Below are 24798 nucleotides of genomic sequence, written 5' to 3' on the forward strand. Positions count from 1 at the left end.
CTCTGGGAAATTGCGTGCACTATGCCCCTCATATAGTCACTGCCTCCCGTCATCTATGCACATCTCAGCTATCCTATAAAACCAAGCTTTCATTCTCATCATCCATTAGGCTTATTTTAAGTATTTCATCTCACACTGGTTCAGTTTTGAATTCCCACAGCGTTTAAAGTCTTCACCGCTTCTCTTGACATCTCGGTAGACACTGGCTTATGTTTCTCTGGCGACGATGCACCCCTCCTGCCTTTGCAGTGTTTTCTTCCTCCAGCAGGCTCCTAAATGACAATGTTCCCCAGGGTTCCACCCTTGGCCCTCTGCCAGCCTCAGCTGACATTCTTTCTTCGTTGGATTCCCAGCCAAATGCCACCTCATTCCCCTCTCTTGGACTTCAGACCTAGATGACAATTACCCACTCTGTCCCTCTAGAAGGACCCAAAGAAGCTTCAAACTTAATGTGTGCAAAGCTCCTCTACAAGGACCCAAAGAAGCTTCAAACTTAATGTGTGCAAAAACTAAACTCAATATCTTTCCTAAGAAATTGCTTCTAGTGGTACATTCCCACTATGGTCCTATGGCCCTATGATCCACCCTAGGTATTCAAGCATGCTGCTCCCTCTGTGTGGAACACCCTTCCTCTCTCCTGAATAAGTCTTATTTATGCCCCAGTTTGAAGCTTAAACTTAATTTTCTCCAGGGAGCTTTGTTGATCTCCATGAGCTAGGTTATTCTCCCTAGAGCACCCTGAACTCTTCCTATTGTAGTAGAGGTCTTTCCAATCCTTGTGATATTGTAATTTATAATAAGACATATGTATTTGGTTTTTATCCGTTTCTTGCATGGAGCTCTTAAAACCCTCAGATTTTCTTGAGTGATGAGAGACAAAGATGTCTCTTGTTATGTTAATGAGGTAACTTTTGCACCACACAAAAGATGGGGCTGAATGCTAAAGGAAGCGACCATGAATAGAAGGTTGCAACTTTCAGTCCACCCCTTGATTTCCACAGAGAAGAGAGGGGCTGGAAGTTGAATCAATCACCAATGCCCAATGATTTAATCAAACATGTCTACATAATGAAGTCTCTACAAAAATCCAAAAGGAGGGGATTAGGAGAGCTTCTGGATGAATAAATGTGTGGAGATTTGGAGAGAGTATCACATCTGGAGAGGGCACTGAAACTCTGTACCCCACCCCATACCTTTCCGTATGCATCTCTTCTATCCAGCCGTTCTGTTTATATCCTTTTATAATAAAATGGTGACCTAGTAAGTAAATGGTCCTTTGAGTTCCGTGAGTCATCTTAACAAATTAATCAAACCCAAAAAGAAGTTCATGGGAACCTCTGATTTATAGCTAGTCTGTCAGAAGCACAGGGTTTGTGATTGGCATGTGAAGTGAAGGACAGTCTTATAGGACTGAGCTCTTAACCTGTGAGGCTGACACTATCTCCAGGTAGATAGTTTCCAGGTAGATAGTGTCAGAATTAATTGCTTGATAGTATCTTAAACACACACACACACACACACACACACACACATACACACTAGAGTCAGAGTCATACTCCTCAATTCAAAACCCTCAGCAGCTTCCCACCACATCAAGAATAAAATTTAAAAGCCCGGCATGATCAGTCCCCTGCCTATCACTCCAACCTCCACTCCCCACACTCCCTCCCTGGCTCTCCAAGTTCCAAGTGCTGTTTGCTGCAGCTCCACAAACACCAAGTACTTCCACATCTCAGCAACCTTCTGTAGGACTTGCTTCCCTATTCCATGAAGGGTTTCTCACCTTCTCAAGAGCCTATTCCTGACCTTTCTAAAGTAGTCTCCCTATCACCTTCCACCTTCTTAAACTGGTTTGTTTTTTCTTTATAGCGCTTACCACTACTCGAAATCGAACCACATTTTAATTTATTTTATTGTGTGTCTTCCCTACCAAAATGTAAGCTTCATTTCCCAGCACCCTGAAGAGAGCCGAGCATAGAAATAATGGTTGAATAAACAAGTGCATACATAAATGATCGATGCAATGGATGAACATTTGGTTGTGCTGTGTTTAATTATCTGTCTTACCCCATACACCATAACCTCCACTATGGCAGGGACAGTGGCTGTCTTACTTAGCATAGTCTCCCAGCTCATGTCAGCACAGTTTGACAGAGTAAAGTGATTAGTAAATATTTGTCATCTGAATGACTGTACACACATGGCGTGGTGAGTCTTCTCGACAGCCTTCTCAACTCCATGCCTGTACATCCCTCATCACAAAACTGTCCTCCACATGACAGCAAGAGCAAGGTTCTACCATGCAAAACTAACCCCTATTTTCAACCCTCCATGTCTCCTCAACATTTATGATAAGGCTTCTTGATCTTCTTTGGATGGCAGACCACAGAAAAATACCTAATTTATAGATATGTAGATTTTGCTTCAAATCTTAGGGTATTCATAGGCTTCCTATGAATGGTCTTCTCAAAAGACTTCAGACTAGGACCCCCCGGCGTAAGGGAGGAATTCAGACTTTTTAGCTTAGCTACTGTGACCTGGCTGCTGTCTAACCTCCAGCTCTTTGCCTCCTTATAATGGTTAATTTTATGTGTCACCCTTCCCTGATCGAGCTGGTATATCCCTGGGCCTTTGCCCACACTGTTTCCTATCTTGACCAAAAGGCAAAAACCTCCTGAGTGAAAATACCCACTGTCAGTAGAAGCGGCCACTGACTTTCTCAACAGAATCAACACGTGTTCCTAGAACATCACATACAGAACATTCTGGAATCCTCATCATTATCATACGTGTTCACTGTGAGTCTCCAGGAAAGAAATCAGATTACGGTCACGTATTTTTTCCAGTTTCCAGCACAGTATTGACAAATAGGAAGTATTCAATTGTCATTTGTGAAACAAGTAAAATTATATGTTCCATATTGTATGTCTCGCTTTCTCAACTAGGACGTAAGCTTTTCAAGAGTATGGGAACTATATTCTAAGTATTTTTTATCATCCCCAAAGCACTTGATTTGGTACTTTGCACATTGAAAGTATCTAATAAATACTTACTGGATAAATTAATCAATAAAGAATGAAGAATAACTTTGCAAGAGGCACAGCTGAATTACTGCAATAATAGAATGTTGCAACAAAATAATGAGAAGTCAAATGATGATGGCCATGTGTGCCAATGTACAAATCAATCTGAATACATTTTCTCTCTCTGCTTCGAATATTAATATTTAAATGGGCATAAAGCTGGTTTTTGCCTATGACCAGAACTTACCTGTGGGTATTTCTACTCTCTATGCAATTTTGTATTTATATTTTAACGCAATCTTATTTATTTTCCATGGCAGTAAATAAATGTTCCTAAAAAGAATGGACAAATTGGCCTAAAATAGTAGAATATAGAAAGAAAAAGTCCTGAATTTCATTTTTAGAATACTCAAATTAAATGATTCCTGGGCCAGTTTGAGGCAACCCCTTACACTATGCAATAGTTAGATTCTGGAGTTGGCAAGTTAAAAATTATTTTCTAAATAACAAAAATGGGTCTTTTCCACTCTTTTGGAAATTAAAGACTATAGCTCTTGTATATTGCTTATCTAAAAACTTTATCTCTTACCTCATATTATCTATTCGGTGGGCACAATTTTATTTGCATTTATTGTGTCTTCTACTTAATAAACAGAAGCAGACCATGTTCTTCCCTAAGAGGTTTAAAAGCAAACTTCCCAAAAGTGACGGGTGATATACGCAGTTCAATGCCGTGCCATGAAATTATCTAGAGAGAGTTATAGCTGCTACTTCAGCTTCAGTCAAAGTTCAGACCACAACTCTGGATTTCTGGAAAACCTAGCATGACCCCTGGTGTCTTTAGATAAAAGGGACTAAAGGAGTAGGCAAGCAAATTTTCACACTTAATTGACAGTTGTGGCAGGCACGCTTTAAAGTGCTTTACGTGTAATTAATTTGTTAAACCCTCAAAATGACTCTTAATAGTGCTATTATTACAGCAGTTGTTTTTAAAATGAGGTAATCAAGGTACGGAAAGGTTAGGTAACTTGCCAAAGTCACCCAATCAGGAAACTGTGGAGTGAGGACTCAGGAGGTGTGTCCCCAGAGCCCAGGCCCATAACAGAGAATAGAGTCCTAGAGAACTCCCCCAAAGGTATCACAAGCCAAAGGCAGAGTATGTCACGTCTAAGAACAAAGTCATTACCTCAAATTTCATCCCTAAACTCATTAATAGTAATCCCATCAGAAATGTCCCATAATAATTTATTACAAGGCCAATAATACTTTTTTGAAAGGAAAACACTAATTCAATTTCTAGTGCAAAGGCCGAGAATTCTGTTGACTTTTGGGAAAACGGTGTTAATGGAGCTGACAGTCACACAGGAGAATGGCTTGATGAAAGCTTGAAAATTTCCTAAAAATATGATTACAGAAGATATTTTAACTCACAGACAGAAAATAACATGTCGCTAATGTTCACATACAAGGGTTCTGAAATTCTTTATGCACAAAGAACATTAGCATTCGACATTCAGAACTTAAGGCTCTCTGTAAAATGTCAAGAGGTTTTCCCATGCACTTAAGAAAACTATCTTCACCCCAAAATACAAGCAAGTGTTGATTTTCCACACTAATGGGAAACAAGAATAGCCTGGCGTACAGTTCCCTAAAAACCTCATGTAGTCAACATCTTTTGATCTTTCATCAGTTACTAAGGTGTAACCAAAGGACCTGATTTGAGTTTCATCACTTCCTTGTCTCTACTCACACCAATTTCTTGCAAGCACTAATGAACAGTGAGGATAAGAAGCTCGAAATGAGATGCAAGAAACCAAGCATACAGATGACACAAAAGAGGTAAGTCAAGAGAGCTGTGATTTGACACCACACCTCTGTAAAACAAGTCTGATTTCTCACCTAATTTCCACAGACTATATGACACGATATTAAGAAAATAATTTGCTCATATGCAGACATGTTAAGAAGTGCATTCATTCAATCAACAGCTTTGCTTAAGCATCTACTTAGTACCAGCCAGGCAGCGAGCATCCTAAGTCAAAGGACAGATACAAAAGGAGGGGTAGAAAGAGGAGGAGGGATAAAGAGAGAGTAAACAGAAGGAAGAGAACAAGGGTAGCTCTGTCCTAGGAAAAGAGACGACTCAAAGAAGAAGACTTGAGTCTTTGGGAGAAAGCATGCAGCCTGAACTCCAAATACCAAAAACAACCCTGTTCCAACCCTGGCCTCTGGTCTGCTTTTGAACGTGATCCATAAATCATTCAATTTATGATCCTAGTCAAGAGAGAAGGACAACATATCATCATATGAAAACTCCATATGAACATATCCAGATGTGCAAATGGAAATTTTTACTTACAGAAATTATTTGGGAATCTGTATGTCATTAAGGATCACATTGCTGCAGATGTAATAAGCTTCAGGATAGAATGAGAGAGGCAGGGTACTATGGTAGGAAAGTTCTAGACTGAGTCAGAACTCCTGGGTTCTAGATGAAACACTGCCAATAACAACTGCATGGCTTAAGTAAGTCACCAAACTTTCTGGGTCTCGGTTTCTTCGTAAAATGAAAAGTCTCAACTATGTTTTCTAAATTCCTCTCTAGCTCTACAAATGCGTGACCATGATTCTGTCCTATACTTCTAAAACCAACAATAACATCTATGATCAGCTAGAATTTCTTCACAGCATCTCGTGAGTGCACAGCCCGTTTTTTAAAACTCTTACCCAAGAGTAATAAAATGCATAGAAATGAGTTGAGAAGATGAAAGAGGTAGCACCGCATTTAAGTTTGCTCAGCACTCCCTGCCACGATTGATTAAAGATGACAAACATCTATGCTATCAGAGGGAGCCGTCAGTGATCGCTGTTATATTTCTAACTGTTAAAATGACTTTCCCACAAAAACGCCGCTTCTCTAATGTGAGGCATGAGAAAACCTGAAGAAAGAAAGAACAAGAACAACAACAAAAAAAACTAGAGAGAAGGAAGACAAGAATTGTAGAGACAAGGAAAAGGGGGAGAGTACGTCTGTATATTTGACATTTCCTTAGTTCACTGAGCTCTATCAACAATGATTGAGGCAGGGACCTAAATAGGAGAAAATATGGCTGCAATATCAAAGGCAAAGGAGACATAATTCATCTCCTGTGGTTCTGCCAGGTGCCACGCATGGCTGGAAAGACTTTCAAAGCGAACGAGCAATTCTGGAGTAGGAGACAATCTGGATATGGTTTAACGTGGTCCTTCTGCACGGAACAACTTCTTCCACAGTAAGGTGACATTTTTAAACATAATCAGCCACCGGAAATGTTAACGCCTCTGGGCAAGTACTAAGGGCTCCGTTAGGTGTGAAAGTTAAATCCTCAGGATTAGACTTCTTTGCTGTTCCTATCCACTCTATAGGAAGCAAGCTCAAAGTGCCACCTATTCTTTCGCTGATGATACAACAAAGAAAATGTCTTGCTTACTTCTAAGAAGACATAGTAGATCACTCTGCAGTGTAGCAATGACAACATTTGCAGATCATGTCATCTGAAGCCACAAGAAATACGAGGGATACACCAATACAGCTTCACACCATATGGATCTCCTGGTGGTAAGCTTTGGCATTCACACTCAGCTTCTCCACTCTGCTGCCTCCATACCTGTACCCACATCTTCTCGCCCCCCACTCCCCACACACACACACTGCATTGCAATTACTGGCTACACATGTTAGAAAGTGGAATCCTTGTGAGCAAATCCATAAGAGACAGCCAATAAATCTTCTGACTTTATTTAAATTGAATTCAATTTAATAATTCAATTGAATTATATAGAACTCATCCCATGATAGTCCTTGAGATAATTAAAAATACTTTGAGAGGTTAATGAATCAGTCCTGATATGTACCCAATTGCCTGTTCAAATTTCTCATAGACAGAAATAGGTAATAGAGCAAAAGAAAATCCGAGTTTGGATAAGTCACTCGCAGTTTGTCAGAATTTTCTAAACCACTGTCTAAGGGACTTTAGAATAAGTTACTTAACATGTAAGTAACTCTATGCTACTTTTCCTCATTTGAAAATAGAAATAATAGTATTTTCTCTAGGTAGACGATTGGTGGCTTCAAATAATGTTTATGGAAAGAAACTAAAAATTCTGAAGCCAGATGTTAATGTTAACCTTTAAAACATATTAAACATATTTCAAGGTCGTAGATAGTACAAACTTCCACCTCTGAAGTACCTATCAATTCAAATTGTTGATATTTAAAGAAATAATGTTAATTTTTAAAATATGATAATAATAATAGAATTGTGTTTTAAAAATTGTCTTCATCCTTTAGAAATGTGTACAGAAATATTTACAAATAAAATACCACTATCGAAGCTGGGTGATGAGTACATGAAGGCTCATTATACTGTTCCGTTTCCGTAAAGGTTTGAAAACTTTCACAATAAAAAGTCAGATCAGGTCATTTCCCTCTTCAAAACTCACTACTGGATCTCCAACCCGGTTGGAGTAGAAGCCAGAGTCCCAACAATGACCTACAAAGGTCCCCTCACTCTGACCCCTATGGTCCTCTACATACTCCCTTCCAGCTTCTTATTCCTCCCTGTCATTTTGGCCTCTCTCTTACACACTCCAGGTTCCCACCTCAGCGACTTTTCACTGAGGTCATGTTGGCCTGAAATAATTTTCCATGGATACCCTCATGGTACCATGTCCTTCCCTACGTCAAGTCTTTGCTTAAATGTCACCTTAACAATGGAAACTTTACCGATTTGTCTTATTTGTTCATGGGTCTGTTCCCAGTGCCTAGAACAGTGCCTGCTGTGGAGTAGCTGGTCAATAAATATTTGTTGAATGAATGAATGAATGAATGGGCAAACTGGATCAACCATCAGTGAACCTAGGTGGAGCTTTTACAACATCAATAGAGTGGTCAGTCTGCCAAACAGTGATTGCATTTACTTCTTAGACCGATGGCCCAATGTGGTGCCCAGGAAGTCAGTAAAGTTTTCTAAAGCCTGAGTCTCAAGTAGCTGGGACTTTCTCCCGATATCAAGCTGAACCCACACTCCACCAAGCAGCTGGTCACCAACACCAACTACCTGACCAGTGTGATGGACACCTGAGCCTGCAGCCATCTGCACCCACTAAAAGGCCGTGACACTCTTGAAGACTGAACCCAAGGATTACGCAGGTCAGCAAAGGCTCGCCCTGTTGCCTCACCACTGCGGTGGCCACCTATGGAGTCAAAACTACTGACCCCTCACACACACACCTGACTCAGAAGAAGGTCAGGACTTAGGGTTCAGGATCACAGCAAACTGTCCAGAATGGAGTTGCTCTAAAAATCTGCCCAGGATTGGTTCATTTGTACAATCAGATAAAGGTTGTAAAAGCCACTATGGAAAACAGTCTGGAGGTTTCTCAAAAAATTAAAAATGGATATACCATTTGACCTAGCTATTGCACTTCTGGGTATTTACCCAAAGAAAACCAAAACGATAATTCATGAAGACCTATGCACCCCAATATTCATGGCAGCACAATTTACAATAGCCAAGATATGGAAGCAACCTAAATGCCTATCAGCAGATAATTAGATAAAGAAGTTATAGTTCATATATACAATAGAATATTACTCAGCCATTAAAACAATGAAATTCTACCATTTGCAATGACATAGATGTACCTAGAGGTTATTATGCTGAGTGAAATAAGTCAGACAGAGAAAGATAAATACCATATGATTTCACTTATATGCAGAATCTAAGAAACAAAAAGAACAAACTAATCAAAAACAGAATCGCAAATATAGAGGACAATCTGGTGAAGACCAGAGGGGTGGGGGTGGGGGAGGAAGGAGAATGGCGTGAAGGGTTAAAGAAGTACAAATTAGTAGTTGATAGATGGTCACGGGGATGGGGAGCACGGCACAGGGAATGCAGTCAGCAGTGATGTAATGGCCAGGTGGAGGGCCAGGGGAGAGAAGGAGCAATTAGGGGGATCATTTTGTGAACTATATAAATGTTCGACCAATTTACTGTATATTTGAAACTAATAAAATAAAATTTTTAAAAAAGGTTGTAAATTAGAGGAATGGTATTTAAGAGGAATTTTCAGATGATTTTGAAAATCATATGGAACCAATAAATACTGTGAAATGAAAACAAACAAATGCGAATGGCTGCTCCGTTCCTCTTGGAAACGTGAGTGTCTCGGGCCTTTTGGCACAGGCTGGCGTGTTCTCGCCTCCGCCTCTGCACAGCAGCCTCTGGAGAGGCCTCCGGTTCCTAGACAGTGTCCTCTGATGGTTTTGTCTACGCAGCGGAATCAGAAGCAACCTGCAATCCCTGGGGATAAGGGCTCAGAGTCCCAGCCTCTACCTCACTTACTCTAACTTGGCCTTGATCAGAAGAAAATCAACATTATCTATCTTTATTACCCCTATAAGTGGTATTTATAACTTTTTATATTTAACTCTGAAATACTCTTCCTGATTCTTCTGCTAGATTTCTGCAAAGTATACGCATGCTAGGAAGCCAAAAACAATCAACCAACCCAGTCTTCGAATCACTAATGCTCTGCTCCCCAGTGCTCTGCTCAAACCTGGCTTTCATCCAGTCGAAGCGAAATCGCTCAGCTACCAGCCAGCGGCCTCCGCTGCCACCCGCTGCCACCCACTAAAGCAGTGTTTCCTAAGCGACAGAGAACCATGGAGAACAGTTCTAGCCTTGTTCCAACCCTTCTTCCTGGCTACCTTGGAGTATGAGGCTGGAAGTGCTTTAAAGGGTTAGGACTGAGTAAAAGGAAATATTTCCAAGGACTTGGGAATTCTCACTCACGCTCCTTTCACTATGGTCTCGCCAAAAAGACTGGAGAGAATTTCCCCCCAGGAATCACTCGTGCGTAGTTATCTGGCCATTTCCTTATCCCACTGACTCCCAGGCACCTGTTTTTTCACATCTTGACTTCTTTACCATCCCCCTTGTAGCCACGCAGTGCAGATCCCCGGTGACACACCCCATCCCGACAAGCCCATCTGCAGCCATGCATCGAGGCGCCCCGTGCAGCGCTCTGTCTCTCAAGCCATCATGGCCAAGCTCAAGTTCCCCTGCTATCAGTTCGGCCACCCCAACGTGCTGCAAACCGAGGAGATGGAGTAAGGCAGAGTGTAGATCAGTTTCATGCTTTGTCTAATAGGAGTTGTAGTTTTTCTTCTACATCTTTCGCACTTTAGAGAGCATTTAAAAGAATTATTTTTCTAAACTACTATTTCCTGAAATCCAATAATGTTGCAAAAAATAAGAGAATTCACCCAAAACAAGCAAGAAAACTGTTATTTCTATAGTATTCACTATATTACTCCCTCATGAAAGTTACCTAATTATTAATTTTAAGATCGAGGTCTCTTTTTAACAAGATCCAACCCCTTCATTTTCTCCTCATTGTAATAATTTGCCTTGTATTTCAATTGCCTTATCTTTTCAAGGAATAGAATGAACATCTAGGTCATTCTGTGTTTACTTTAAACCTAGATCCTTAATTGTGATCAATAATGATGACAAAAATAAGTGTGCAAATTCTACATCAGACTGCCCTCTTTCCTAGTTGAAAAAGACAAGCAGGCATCTGTGTACTAGCTAGAAGGATAACCTTAAAAGATAACCTTCAGGCTTCAAAATGAAACATAGTAAAAAAGAAAAAGAAAGAAAGAAGGAAAGAAGGAAAGAAGAAGAAAAGAAAGAAAGAAAGAAAGAAAGAAAGAAAGAAGAAAGAAAGAAAGAAAGAAAGAAAGAAAGAAAGAAAGAAAGGAAGGAAGGAAGGAAGGAAGGAAGGAAGGAAGGAAGGAAGGAAGGAAGGAAGGAGGCATGAGGCAACATGGCTAGGGCTGCCAGATTCAGCCAATAAAAATGCAAGATGCCTAGTTAATTGAATTTCAGATAAACAACAAATGTTTTTATATAACGTTTTATATAATGTATTTGTATAATATCACACGGAACATAATTATACTAAAACATTCTTTGCTACTTATCTGCAATTCAAACTTACCTGGGCATCCTATATTCTACTTGGCAATCTGAAATACGGTGCTTTTCAAAGAAGGCAATAGAGATACAGGAGTCCAGCAGAAATTAGAGTTGAGCTCAGGACAGTGGGGAAGGTTAACCATCGCAGGCTTAACCATGTTTTTCTCATCAAGAGACAAAAGTCTGCTTGGAACAAAATTAGGCCATTTTGAAGGTGGGCCAAGGAGATATCACATTAAATTAATGTTCACCCATTTACTAAAATTACCCCAGAGTTTAAGAAACTAATGCACCTTCTGATTCACATAGCTTAGCCACAAAGAGCTCACTCACGGGGAAGTTCTATCTAGCACAGTACCATGAGGCATGTGGCTTTAATTGATCTTTCTCACTTTCTGTCCACCTGCTGTGTGGCTCTCTTTCGTGTAGATGCGATTAGAAAGTTTTAGCTTAAACTTTGAGAGGATTAAAACAATCATCTTCCAAGGAGAAATACTGACTTAGAAAAAGTTGCCACGGACCTAATCGTCAGGCCTGTGTTTAGCACCACCTGGCTGCAAGGAGTCACCACAATGCAAAATGCGGGGCGAAAGCCTCTCAAAATATCACTCTGATAGTTTTGTTCCCAGCTCCTTAGTGGAAATCGTTCTGCTGAGCAGGTGTTGATATCATTTGCACAACCAGAAGAAAACATGTTTTGGTCTACAATTTTTCACGAAAAAGAAAAAAGTGGGAAGGGCAAGCTCAGGAGCTCTATACTAACTTTTATCACCTCAAACTGCTTTCCTTTTACACTTATAAAAGTCAAAGAATGTTAATAAAAAGCATATTTAATTCCTATATGCTTTTTTTACAGTGTCGTGAATTATAAGATTATTGATATCTCCTTTTGACATATTTTAATTGACAATTTTAACAGTTCTTTAACTCATTAAAAAATTGAAAGTGAAAAAAATACTATGGTTTTGTTTAATCATAAATTGTATAATTAAATATATATGATTTATATATATACAATTTATAATAAATTTCTACAGAGTAAATGGCGTCAAACCATCTAAGTGTAGTACAGTTATAGCCCATCAGCCATACTCTTCATTAACACATTTACCAGGAACATTAATTATACTTATGACATATGGTCCCATCAATTGCTATTCTTATTAAACTTACATTTCCTTTCCTAGAACAATATTAAACTGCAAGGGGAAAATTTTAATAGTAAACAGTACATAACCAACAGTGGGTTTAGTAATTAGCCTCAAAGAAGACACACGTTTTTCAACATAGGGACCATGTGATGAAAAAATTTCTATTGGCACCTGGCTGCTGGATCAAGTACAGACTGAATTTTTTTTTTTTTCCAACACCAGGGTGAAATATCTATTATGAAATAATGCAAGTTCCGTTTTCACAATGGCGATTATGGAATAAAAATAGCACCAAACTGCTTCAGAAATCTGAAAGGAGTAGGTATAAATCTCCAGAGAAATCTGGAAAGTAATTTCTTAGCTTTAAGCCCTGGAAACATAATAGGGACACAAGAAAGGAAATCTTCAGTCACAATGTAAGCAAGATATGCTGATTAGAACTGAGAGGAAATCATCTAAATGTAAGTAGTATAAGAAATAAGTTTCCACTAGATCCTTAAAACTGAAGTGGCAAACCAAGGTAAAAAAATTCTTACAGGGACTATATATCAGTTAAGCAGATGCCTTGTCTAAACAGGCCAAATATTCACTTTAGCCATCAATATAATTTTGTAGTGATCAGCATCAGGCAGTCAGTCCTTCATTCCACTTTGCCTGAGCTCCCAGTCTACATGGTCGAACTACAACAATGAGTACAACATGGCTTCTACGTCCTCAGTGAACAGAGGCTGGTTATCCCCCTCCATTTGCTAAGTCTGAAGTAGTGGGCTGGAGGCAGACATAGGTTCTAGTCCTGACTCTGCCTGCACTGGCTGGGAAACCTTGAGAAAGATACTTCATCTCTCTAGACTTCAATTGCTCCACTTAGAAAATACGGAGGTAGGAGCACATCATGCCTACGGTCTCTCCTAGATTTAAAACGCTGTGGTTTTACGATTTTATCTGTGTAAAGAGAGGAGTGGACCAAAGGAACACTATAATTCTGCCCAGATTTTAAATGCAGAGAAATTTTCACATGCAGAAAAATGCATAAGGTTGCTATCAGGGAGTCTTTGTAGAATTTTATTTAATGACTCCTTCTGATATTAGAAGGGAAAACATCCCCCTACTTAATGGAAAATTGTTTAAACGTGCTTTTAGCAAGCACCATAAAAATAGCCATTTCCCATAAAACTAAAAGAAGTAGCCTCAGGACTTAGTCTAAGATTAAATCATTGTCACAACTAAATATAAAGATATTATGAAGAATTAACACACCAACTGCCAAGTAAATCTGTCCGTGATGGAAGACATCCTGTCAACTTCTCTGCATAGTAGAGTAGGATAAAACCTGAGCTCCAGAGTCCAACTTCTAGATTTAGAATCCCCATTACCAGCTGTGTGACCTTGGGAAAGTCACTTCCCATCTCTAACTCTTAGTTTCTCCACTCATAAAATGAGAATATCAGTACCAGCCTCACATGGTTGGTATAAGGATTCAATTAAATCATCATTTGAGGCTTTCGGCATGCTGCCTGGTGAACTATGCTCAAAAAATACCAGCTGTTGGTATTATTAAAGTTATTTCTCGGATTCTTAACAAATTAACCTTATTTTGTTAATTCAGTAACTTGGCTCTATAAATTACTAAGCATTTATTCTATTCAAGGAACTAAGCTGAGCTGGAACTGTAGGGAGTACTAGGGAACAAGAATCAGCATCTCTTCACGGCCTTGCCCACCCTTCTTTGCCTGGCCAAATCTTCCTTCCATGAAACCTTTTTGGACTTTGGCATCAATAGATGGGGGCCTCCATCCGGTTAGCTGTCCCTCCCCTGTGCTCCTAGTGGTCTTTTCTCTATCACAATTCTTATTCCACTGTTTTTCAGTGGTCTATACACTTGTCATCTCTCTCACTAGGCTACAGTGACTTTGATAGATGAAGTGTCCAATGTCTGTACCCACTATAGAATGTCAGTACATGATCCAATAGAGCTTGCTGAGTGAGTGAATATATTCATTCATTGACAAAACCTATTAAATTACAATAATCTACCCATAACCATAATGAAAGACATTCTACAGTAATTTCCGAAATAGAAGTACCAAAAAAGGGAGCTATATGTGTACAATGAACACTGAAAGAATGCCAAGTAGAAAACCTACCTGGTAAGAGGTGGCATTTGAGCTGAACCTTTGACTTCTGAGTAGAACCAACTCAACAGAGATGGGACAAAGAGGAAGAAACAGTACATATTAGAGATGGAGGTGACTATGAAGAATAGAAGTGGGAAAGTACCATTTAAATACGGTTTTGAACCAGATCTTCATGGAGTGACAGGGGTAGGTCAGTTGGAATCAAATGACAAAGGCTTTGAATGTCACGCTTTGGGACATGCATGAGTTCTGTGACTAGTGAGAAGCCACTGAGACTTCTTTAAGAAGGAGAGAAAGGACCAGATCAAGTATGTACTTTGGTATATTAAGTATGCTCTGGTAGCAAATGGAAAAATTAACTAGAGTTTAAAAGCTCAAAAACTGAAGACCCAGTAAGGAACCTATTACAGTCATAATAGAGAGCTGGCCATGAGTAGAGAAAGGAGAGAATGACATGCAAAATACTGGAGAAGAAATTTCTTGTCTGTGTTTTTAAGAAGTACTGGAAAATGACTGGTACTGCATCTCTGTGAACTACATTTGTTCAACACAAAAATGCTAGGGCCTGTGAATGCTTCTACAAATCACCTGATAATTTCCCTAGAAATTTCCTAGTGTTAAACACAGATTTCTTAGAAGAGGGTCAGACTCCCTATAGAAAAGCAACTGTGGTTTCCTCAATCACAATCACTGAGCATCAAAAATAAAGAACAAAGAAGCGGTGAGCCCTGAGCCAGTGGTCTGACAGGCCCTCATTGCCCGAGGCCTGAAACCTGGATATCCAGTCATGTGGGACCTGCAGGAGACCCCCGTTCACTTCTTACCTTAGGAGTTGAAATTTATACATGTTTCTAAGACTTCAAAGATGCTTTTAGCTGCCTCTTCTGGGCAGAGTCACATGAGGATAAGATCAGCCTTAAGAATTGAACAATGTGGGAAAGCCTCACCGAACCATGCCCTGGGCCTAACATGCCCTAGGTGGTGGAGGACCAGAATGTCTGCTTTCCTTATCAATAAATGAGCCTTCTAAAATGTAAAAGGATGGGGCGGGCATTAAAAATAGCACGCATTCGATTTGCGGAAAGTATTCTGCATACTTGGTGACAGCAAGGAGCACATGAGGAATGCTTATATTAAGTCCTCCACTTCAAAAACTTCAAGGCACTTTCCAAACACACAACTGGAAAATCTATGCAATCAACCAATTTACTGATATTTAGGATTTTAAGGTTGTATTAACAATACTAGAGTTTGGTGTGTGGCAACTACCTGAAAAACTAAAAGAAAGAGAATCTTACTGGGGAAGAGAGGAAGTTCAAGAGCTTCAATTACTTTCAATTACCTAAACACAGAACAAAAATCTAAATCATGCAGGCTAATCAGCATAGGTGTATATTTACATATCTATGTTTTAGATTGTGTCCAAATTTCATCTTCGTATCCTATGGCAAAGTCTGCAGCCTCATATTTTTTCATTTTGCTTTCTTTGTATCAAGCCAATATCCAATGTAACTGCCTATCTCAAATCTTATTTTGGTAAGATAAGGAATAGAAATTAATGTTACTGTCATCTTGCTCCTTGGCACTCATTTGATCCTTTGCTTCCGATACCCAAGTGGCCCAATGAAACGAAGACTTGGAAATTGGGTAGCCCTGGGTTTGAACACTCTTCCTCAGGGTTAGAGCAAAACCCTGAGCACCTGCTAGGATCTCTCTCAATCACACAACCCCATTTTTACAAATGAGATACATAGTTGTAGGGAGATTAAATGTGATCACATTTAGAGAAATGCTGTCAGACTGTAAATTAGTGGACTACACAGGAGAAAAGCCCAAGGAGTTTTCAGTTTTGTTTTGTTTTTCTAAATGGCTTATTCCCGCTTCAACCCCAGAGCAATTATCAGAACCACTAACATGTGGCTCAGGTCTCAAGAGTTTTTTAATCATCTGGATAATTCTGAAATTATCCTTGATTCTAATGTGCAGCCAGGGTTGAAAATCCACTTTTGTAGACATTCTGTAAATGTTAGCTTCTGCCTCTCTTTTTTTTTACCAGTTCCTTTTTCCTAAATCACACAGAAATTTCCTCCTCGTCTTGCTCTCAGTCCATCCTAGCTTCTTCAGAAGCTGCTTTCCTCAGTTTCAACTACTTCCCTCCCCGGGATTGCTTCAGTCCAGTTACTTAATGTCCCTCACTCCCGTCATTGATTGATTTCTATTTCTTCCTTTGGAGTTTACCACAGTTGCTCTGTTTTATTTTTCTCATACAGTACTCAGCGTATATTAAGCATTGCAAAAAATTCTAGCCTCTTGGTTTCTTTAGGAAAAGTTTAACTTCTAATCACAAAAGAGTATTAAAGTTGGTCCTTTGAAGACAAAATAAGCAAATATAGGGACATTATGAGCATTCCAGACTCAAAAAGCTCTCACGGTCACCTTCTTCAGTGTAGAGTTGCCAATTTCTGTCTGAAGAAGTAATAAAAAAGAAATAATGGCTTGCTATGTCCCGAGCATGTTTTAAGCCTTTGACGCCTATGAAATTCTTTAACCCACACAAAAATTGAAAGACATAAATCTGTTTTGATTGGCATTTCACAGATGAATAAGCTGAGGCACATGAGCCAGAGGTCACAACTAGGCAGGATTCAACCAGAAACATAAGCTGCCTGGCTCCCCAACCTGTGCCTTAGTCATTCTATTATATAAACCAATTCTCATTATTGGTCATGATTATGTTCTATAAAGTAGCCACGAACACAGAATCGGTGAACACTGAACCATCTCCCTTAGGTGGAAATACAGGGTTAGGTTCTTGTGAGCCTCTGGTCATAATATTTTCTTCAGCTAATCAATACATAGCCTTGCTGTGTGTGTGTGTGTGTCTGTTTAAAGACATTTTATTTAACATACGTCGTTGATTCATTAACATTGATTCATGGCCAACAGCACCATAACTCACTCCTGAGCAAAGTCTGTCTGACACATGTATTTTCTCAATAAGACCGTCCATCACAGCCTTCTTGTGCTTAGGAACACTAGACAGCATTTCAGTACTACCCTCGGGGTCATTAAACAGCAAAATTACCAACAAAAGCACGAGATGCAAAAAAGAAAAAAAAAAGTGGCACTAAATAGACCTCGAACAGGACACTTGTTTAGAGTAAGAGAGATGAAATAAGAAGGCAGAGCATCGCCTCGTTTGACCTCAGCTGGAAATGTGCATGTCGATGACTCAGATTTTTCACCATTCTGTCCATATGTCTGTGAATGACCGAGAAAGTGTCATGAGTATTGATCTGGAGGTTATAAATAAATTTTAGTAAGTAGGCAAATTTATAAATACAGAATCCAGAAATGATGGGGATGGACTGGACTTGGAATGCCCCGTGAAGTTCTTCTTTATCCTTTTATTTCTAAAAGGGGGGATTCACAAACCCCCTACATTCTTCCAATCACATCTAAAGACACGTCCTAAACGGGATTTCTTATAGACAAGAGACCTTAGCAGATCGGTATAACTGGTGCTTCCTGCCCACTACTACCAGCCATTCATTCAACTAACCAGCATCTCAGGACTGTTACGTGCCAGGCACTTTGCTGAGGGCTGAGAGAAATACAGTATCGATAGTTATAGTCTCTCTTTAGACCAGCGCTCAGGATCCCTCCTATGAGAAATCAGATTGGCTTCTGACGATCCTACAAGTTTTTTCAGATAACTAAAGAAAAATAAGTTTTCAATGTAACTAAATTGCCTCTTGTACTCTAATTAGAATATACATCCTTTCTCTCTGAATTGATTGAAATATTCCAGCAGAAATAAATACAACCATTTGTAAGTTCTTCAAAAAACAGACTCAGAAGTCAAAGTTTAGCATATGGGACCCTTAAGGACCCTTAAAATCAATTTCTGACAATGCTGTATTGTGAAAGTTTTACCAAAAAAAAAATTTTAAATACCTTCATGATATAAGTAAAATGAATCATAGACACAGCTATAACATTTCAAAAATGAAATGTTCTTGTTAACAGAGCAGGAAATCACAGTCAGCTTTAAGTGTCTTGTGCCAGTCCACATAGATCCAGACGTCCTGGAACCTGGTCCACCAGGAGACAACAGCGAAGATGGCACTTCTGTCATCTCTGTGGCAAGTGCATATGCAGAAGCATGAAGCCCTGGGATTTCACCCACTCACGTAATAAGATTTCCTGGCTGCTCTTTGCTAACACTGATATATGAATTGCTTGGAATACAAAAAAAAAAAATGTATTTTATTTAATCTGTGCCATTGATGAGCTACACAATTTGGAACAAGGTAGCGAAATGAATGAATAAATGGGGCTGTCTAAGCACTCCACTAAGGGAAAATTTCTTTCAGATTTTGTTTAAGCTTCTATCCTTAGAGACAAGGAAAAAAATCATTTTGAAACTTTTATTGTAATTAATGCCACTCTGAAATATTAAGGCATATTCTTACACTACTGGCTAGGCAGGGACTCTGTTGAGCCCTGTTTCAAATTTTATTAAAAAAAAGAAAAAGAAAAAGAAAAGAAAGAAAGAAAAGAAAAGAAAAAACAGGTCAATAAAGAAATGAACCAGAAAAGTCGGAAGGAAAAATCTGGGAATACACAGATGGAGTGACTAAAACAGAAAAGAAAAAAGGAAGCTTAGTAGGGGGAAAGAAGCCAAAAAGAGTTTGAAGGGGGGGAAAAAATTGAAAATAAAGCAAAGAAACAAAAAATACAAGAATGGATGATTTTTTTAAAATCATAAGAGGAAGTATGTCCATGCAAAAAAATTACTATTTCTAACACTATTTAGTTGCAGGAAACTAAAAGAGGCTTCTCTTTTACTTTCAGAGTCTTAGAAGAAATCCCCAGCCTTTATGTCAGAAGAGTGAGCTGAGTTGCCAAGAAAACTGCCCAGGAAGTCATATCTGGCACACACACACGTCGGCTGCTGGGGCCCCACGCGCCACTGTTTAGGAACAGGCAGAACGAGGCGAGCTGGAGGATGCAGGCTGGGATGCAACCAGGGAGCAGGCGGCCCTTGGACCAGACAGCTCTGCCGCTTCCAAGCGACAGGTGAGAATCTTAACATTAAACAGCAGAGGCCCCTCACTCCTCTTAGGGTTGACTGAATTTGAGGAACTTTCAAAAAGAAGAAACTAGAAGAGTTTATTGAGGCCTGCTCTATAGATATCTAGTCCTGGACATTTCTTAATTAACTTATTAACTTTAATTAGTTATTAACTTTTATTGAACTTTATGTGAACTATAGTTTTCTCAAAAGTAATTCACAGGAGCTCCAGAAAGTAGAAAATTGCAAGACAAAGCAGCCTACTATCTCATTAAAAGCGACTCATTTGATTAAAATAGAAGATGATATGTAAGCGAAGAAAGGACACAATTTATTCCTTTAAAAAGTTCAGAGGAAAAACAAAACAAAAAAAATCCAGGCTTGCTTGGATTTTTTTTTCAATTTTCTGTGTAGCAATTATCGTGACTTATTAGATTTATAGTCTTAAATCATTAATAATATCATTGAAATTTTTGACTTTTTCCTTAGCTTATAGCTTCACAAAAATTAGCAAAGTACATTAAAAGGATTTGATTTCTGTCCAGGATAAACTTCTCCAATTACATAATAGGCACCCAGAATTAGGAACTACCCCAACTGACACCAGCACTTCATTGCCGCCACAGTCATCATCCCCATCATCATTATCATCATCGTCGTCGTCATCATCCTCGCCACCACCACCATTGTCACGGATTCCACCGTCACATCACCGTTTCATGTATAAGTGTCAGTCACACCCTTTCTTTTTTGGCCTGGCTTCTTGAAATTATTCCTTTATTACATAAAATTTTGTCAGTTGGGACAAAAATAGTTGTCTTTCCATATTTCATATTTTTAAGAGGGTCGAAACATATCATCGAAACCGTTGTCGATTAGTGCAAAACTTCTCCCATAATTCCTACTAATATTCTCCAAGGTACAGAACTCAGCAATTGTGGTTTCTTCCCTCACAAGATTGAGAATATTATCAAGGTGCTTCCCATCACCTCCCACCTGCTTAAGTCCTCAGACTTCAGAGGACAGTTTGAGGGTATGTTTTAGGGATGGAGTAGTGGACAGCTCGGACACACTTTTTTTTTTTTTTTTTAATCACATCATCCATCAATTCACTGGCAGAGTTTAACATATAAAATAAAACTACTCGCTAACTTTGATGGAATGTCTCCTCTCTGTGAAATCCTTTACACTTTCACTTTGATTGCTTTGTATTCAAGAAGGGGATTTAGGGGTTTTATACAGTATCATTCTCTGGAGTATGCAACTTGGTTCTGCATACTTGTGGCCAATCTGTGTTTTTCTTTCTTCAATAAGCAAACTGAGACTTGGAATTCAATTAAATGACTTGTTCGCCTCTATCCATTCAACGTATCCCGGGCGAAAGAATATGTTTAGCATACTGCTCCTCTCTCCTGTGTTCTCCTAAAGTGTCATTAAAAATAATACTGAAGTCACAGGGTGGTGTTAGATGTATTATTTTTGTGCTGAGTATGCATTTTAGAAAACATATAATTAAAATTCATATATTTCCTTGTGTAAAAAACTATTTCACATAATCAGGGTATTGACTTTTTAAAAATCTATCTATAAGATAAATATTTTTTACCATAAAACATGCTGCAAACAAACATTGCAGATGGTGATAAAGATTTTATTTAAATTTGACCTCCAAAAAAAAATAATTTCACATTATCATCAATCTGTATTTGTAATGAAAGTCCTGATCACTTAAATCTATTCCTCCCTATAGTTTTTTAGCTTACAAAATCACCAGAACAAATATTAACGTGTGAATAAAATGATAAAATATTGAATGCACGCATAGTTTACATACCACTTTCATATATACTATCTGACTTGACAAAATTACTGTCTCATCATTAACAGAAAGTTCAACATCTTTTATGGTTTTTTCTGATACCTATTGCACCTGCCTTTATCTATGTCTTGCCTGTCTTTTATAGCCTTGAAACAATCAGAAACCAAAATGCCGAACCTGAATATTCCCAAAATATGAATGTCATATCCTAAATACATTCACAAAAATAATCCTGGGACCCAAATTAACTGACTGTGAGAAAGGAGATTAGAATAAGTGCCAATTATCCTTCAGGGGCTTTCTACCAAACAGGTACAAGCCACATGGAGCAGGTGAAAATGAAGTGGAAGCTGAAGATGTGATTCCATTTTCAACCTAAAATACACTCATCCTCCAGGCCACATGTGGCTCCTTGAACTATTCTTAGACCGACACAAAGTGTCAGGTAAACAGTGACAATTTAACTGAATGAAAAAAGTAAGAACAGAAAGAGAGCTAAAATATCACCAAAATACAAGGAAAGAAATATTGGAGATTTGAAAATTAGCTGTTAGAATCTCTCCCTAGAGATGAGCCTTGTTTGAGGCTAAAACAAATAGTTTTAAATGATCATCAGTAGACAAACTAGTTATTCAAAACAATGCATACAGCCAGTATAATAGTATACAAATTACTAGAGCATTGACTTTGATGCAAAGGGTTTTTATATTTGTCAAGTAATTTGGAGAAGTAGGCAATATTTAGCCTTTAAGAATATTGTGTAATAAAACTGAAATAAGCGTAAAGCATTAAAAAACTTATATGAATTTTAAAAATCATGGTGGATACAATTAAATTTCATCTTTAGTTTATTCGATCTGCCTAAGTTGATTCAACTCTAAAAAGGAACCCAAGATAAGATAACTTTTAGTTGCCTTCATCATGAAATTTTAGGTCAGACACAACCTGCAAAGTCACAGCTTGCTTATTTATAATTTTATTCCCTCTTAATAATGATTGGTTGGGACGTGTGATAATCTTTCTCATATTATTACACGCCCAGGGAAGTTTTACCTGTTACATTTTTTCATACGTAGATATGACTGCATATTGTGGCCAATACAAGTAACCATAGCATCTTAATGCTGCTAAATTATGTGAACTGAACATAAATTCTCTGAACATCCCAGTGAGGCATTCAGGAGGACAAGCCACATGACAACATCATTTTAAAAATGGAAAAGTTAAGATTCAGAAATAATAAAGTTTAATCTAACTGACCTAAAGATGCCGGCTAATTTATGGGGAGAAATAAAATTAAGACAATCAAAATAGTTTTTTGGTTTACGCAAATAAAACAACCAGGCACTTACCTGATATTTTGTTTTCTACTAAACATAACATTTTAAGCCAATAGTTTTCAATCCTTTTTGACCTCAACCCACAGTAAGAAATACGTTTTATATCACAGCCCGCACACACAAGCATTTATAATTTAAAACAATTTTTCAGGAAACAAAAGCCACCCTACTAAATATTATGTGCTCTGATATTTTCTGTTATATTCTTTTCTATTTCATTCTTTTTTAAAAATGTTCTAGACTCACTGATCTGATTTCATATCCTCTGGGCCATAAAAAAGCAGTTTGAAAACACTACTTTTGGCCCCCAAAACTTTTAATAACTACTAAAGAAAACTAAGATTTTCTAAAAGAGTCTAATCAATTTTTTCCTTTTCTTTTTCTTTTTTTTTTTTTTATCCAGAGTTATTCAAACAAGAAAGCTGAAAGGGACAAAAATATATACTAAATAACATTTAATAATAATATTAAGTAAACATTTGCAGAGATCCTTCACTTCCTCCCTGGGTAATAAGAGGCAGAATTCAAACAAAAGAAGAAGGCTGTTACAGGAAATAACCCACAAAGAAAAAATCATTATAAAGCTGAATTTCCACAAAGAAATGTGTGAATTTTTTACTTTCTAAAAAAGTTCCGTGTTATTTTTGTATCATTCTAAAAGTACTTGAATATCATCTAATGCAAAAAGTTTAAGACGGGGCACATTACAGTGGTATTATTTGCCACTGGGATGATGAACGATTTTGAATAAAATGTGGTCCCCTTTTCTTTGACCATGTTCACTTTGTAATTATTAGCAAGGCAGTAAATAATCCACCGAGGAGCAGTCTCATTAGTGCCCATTGAAATTCAGTGGCATTAATTTGCAATAAAAGAACTGAAAATTAATGGGGAAAAAAATAGTTTCTGAGTCCATCATAAGGTTATGGAATTCACACTGTACCAGCGCCATCCTTCACATCAAGGAGTTTAAGATGCATGTGAATTAGATGTAATCGCTATATTTTGTTCGAACGTTTTTTTAAAGTGAGATTTAAAAAAATTCTTTTTCTATTTTTATTTTAACCCTGAATTTAAAACAAGTGAAATGAATTTGAAATACGCTTTTTAAAGTTTTGTTCTTTTTAAAGTTTTTATAGTTTTGTTCGTTGTCCTTTAAGTAATATCTCCTCTTGGACCTGTTTGGCCGTGGGATGCTCTAACCTCCTTTGAGTGGGCTGAAGGATATCGAACAAGTTCAGATCTGCCTTTCAGTATCCTGTGGGGTCAACCTGCACTTTCCTCTTGTTTCTTCTGCTATAAATCTCTGGAAATAAAACACAAAATAGAAAAAACGGTCCACAGCTTGCAATACAGATGGGTCTGAGTGAGGGCGGAGGCTCCTCTGATATCGGTGAACAGTCAGGCAGTGCCTAACTCCGCACTGAGCCACGTGCGCTCCCTGAGGCCTCCCAAATCCACTCCAGGGCATCCCTCTCCAGTGTGTGCCTAGAGCACAGGTATTCGCCAGAAACACCTGCTTAAGCCCTCCCCAAGTCCATCAAGAGGAAAAGAGAGAAACTATCCAAGGGAAAATGAGAGGGAGGAGGGAGGAAGAAAGTATAATCTCTACTAACGGAAAAAATAAGGACACAAAACATTTGCCACTTAAGTCACAAAAGCGTTCCAGTGTGTCCTGAACTGTCGACGCTTCTTCCACAGCAACTGAAAGGCGCAGAGAAACTGAACCCCGTCCCTAGCCCCATACGACCCCTGGGGCATTTTCTGCCTAGTGGGCCAGAAATATTTAGCTGCCAGGAGGGTGTTTCAAAACCCTCGTGCTTCGATATGGCATGTTTTAAACTCACAGGACACCTATAAATTGTCAGCTGTCGTAAGTCATATGCCAGCAACCTGCTCCAACACGGACCCAGCCAGGTCTCAGAAATCAGAAACTTAAGACACATCAACTCCCTGAGGAGTGCAGTTCAATAAAGCTCTGAACCTGGGCTGGGCAGGAGGAAGGTGTGAGCTCAGAATCGCTTCCCAAAAACTCATCATCATCATCATCATCCATAGCATGCATTTTTCGAATCTGCAATTCTAGATGGAAGGAGATTTTGAGTACATTAAAACAAAAATTTTAAATAATAATAATAACAACAACAGTAATAATAATTAGAACTGCGCTCCTCAACCGCAAACACCTCAGCCTTAAATACCGAGGTGGGACATTTACTAGGGACT

The 24798-nt window shown here is 38.6% G+C and overlaps 1 protein-coding gene across 11 annotated transcripts in view; it reads right to left on the minus strand.

Annotated features, from left to right (window-relative positions):
* Positions 1 to 24798, minus strand: part of ESR1 (estrogen receptor 1) — a 305928-nt gene that overhangs the window by 181204 nt on the left and 99926 nt on the right. The window lies entirely within an intron of this gene.

Source organism: Pteropus alecto, unplaced genomic scaffold (genome assembly GCF_000325575.1).
Source record: "Pteropus alecto unplaced genomic scaffold, ASM32557v1 scaffold176, whole genome shotgun sequence".
In the NCBI taxonomy this organism is placed as follows: domain Eukaryota; kingdom Metazoa; phylum Chordata; class Mammalia; order Chiroptera; family Pteropodidae; genus Pteropus; species Pteropus alecto.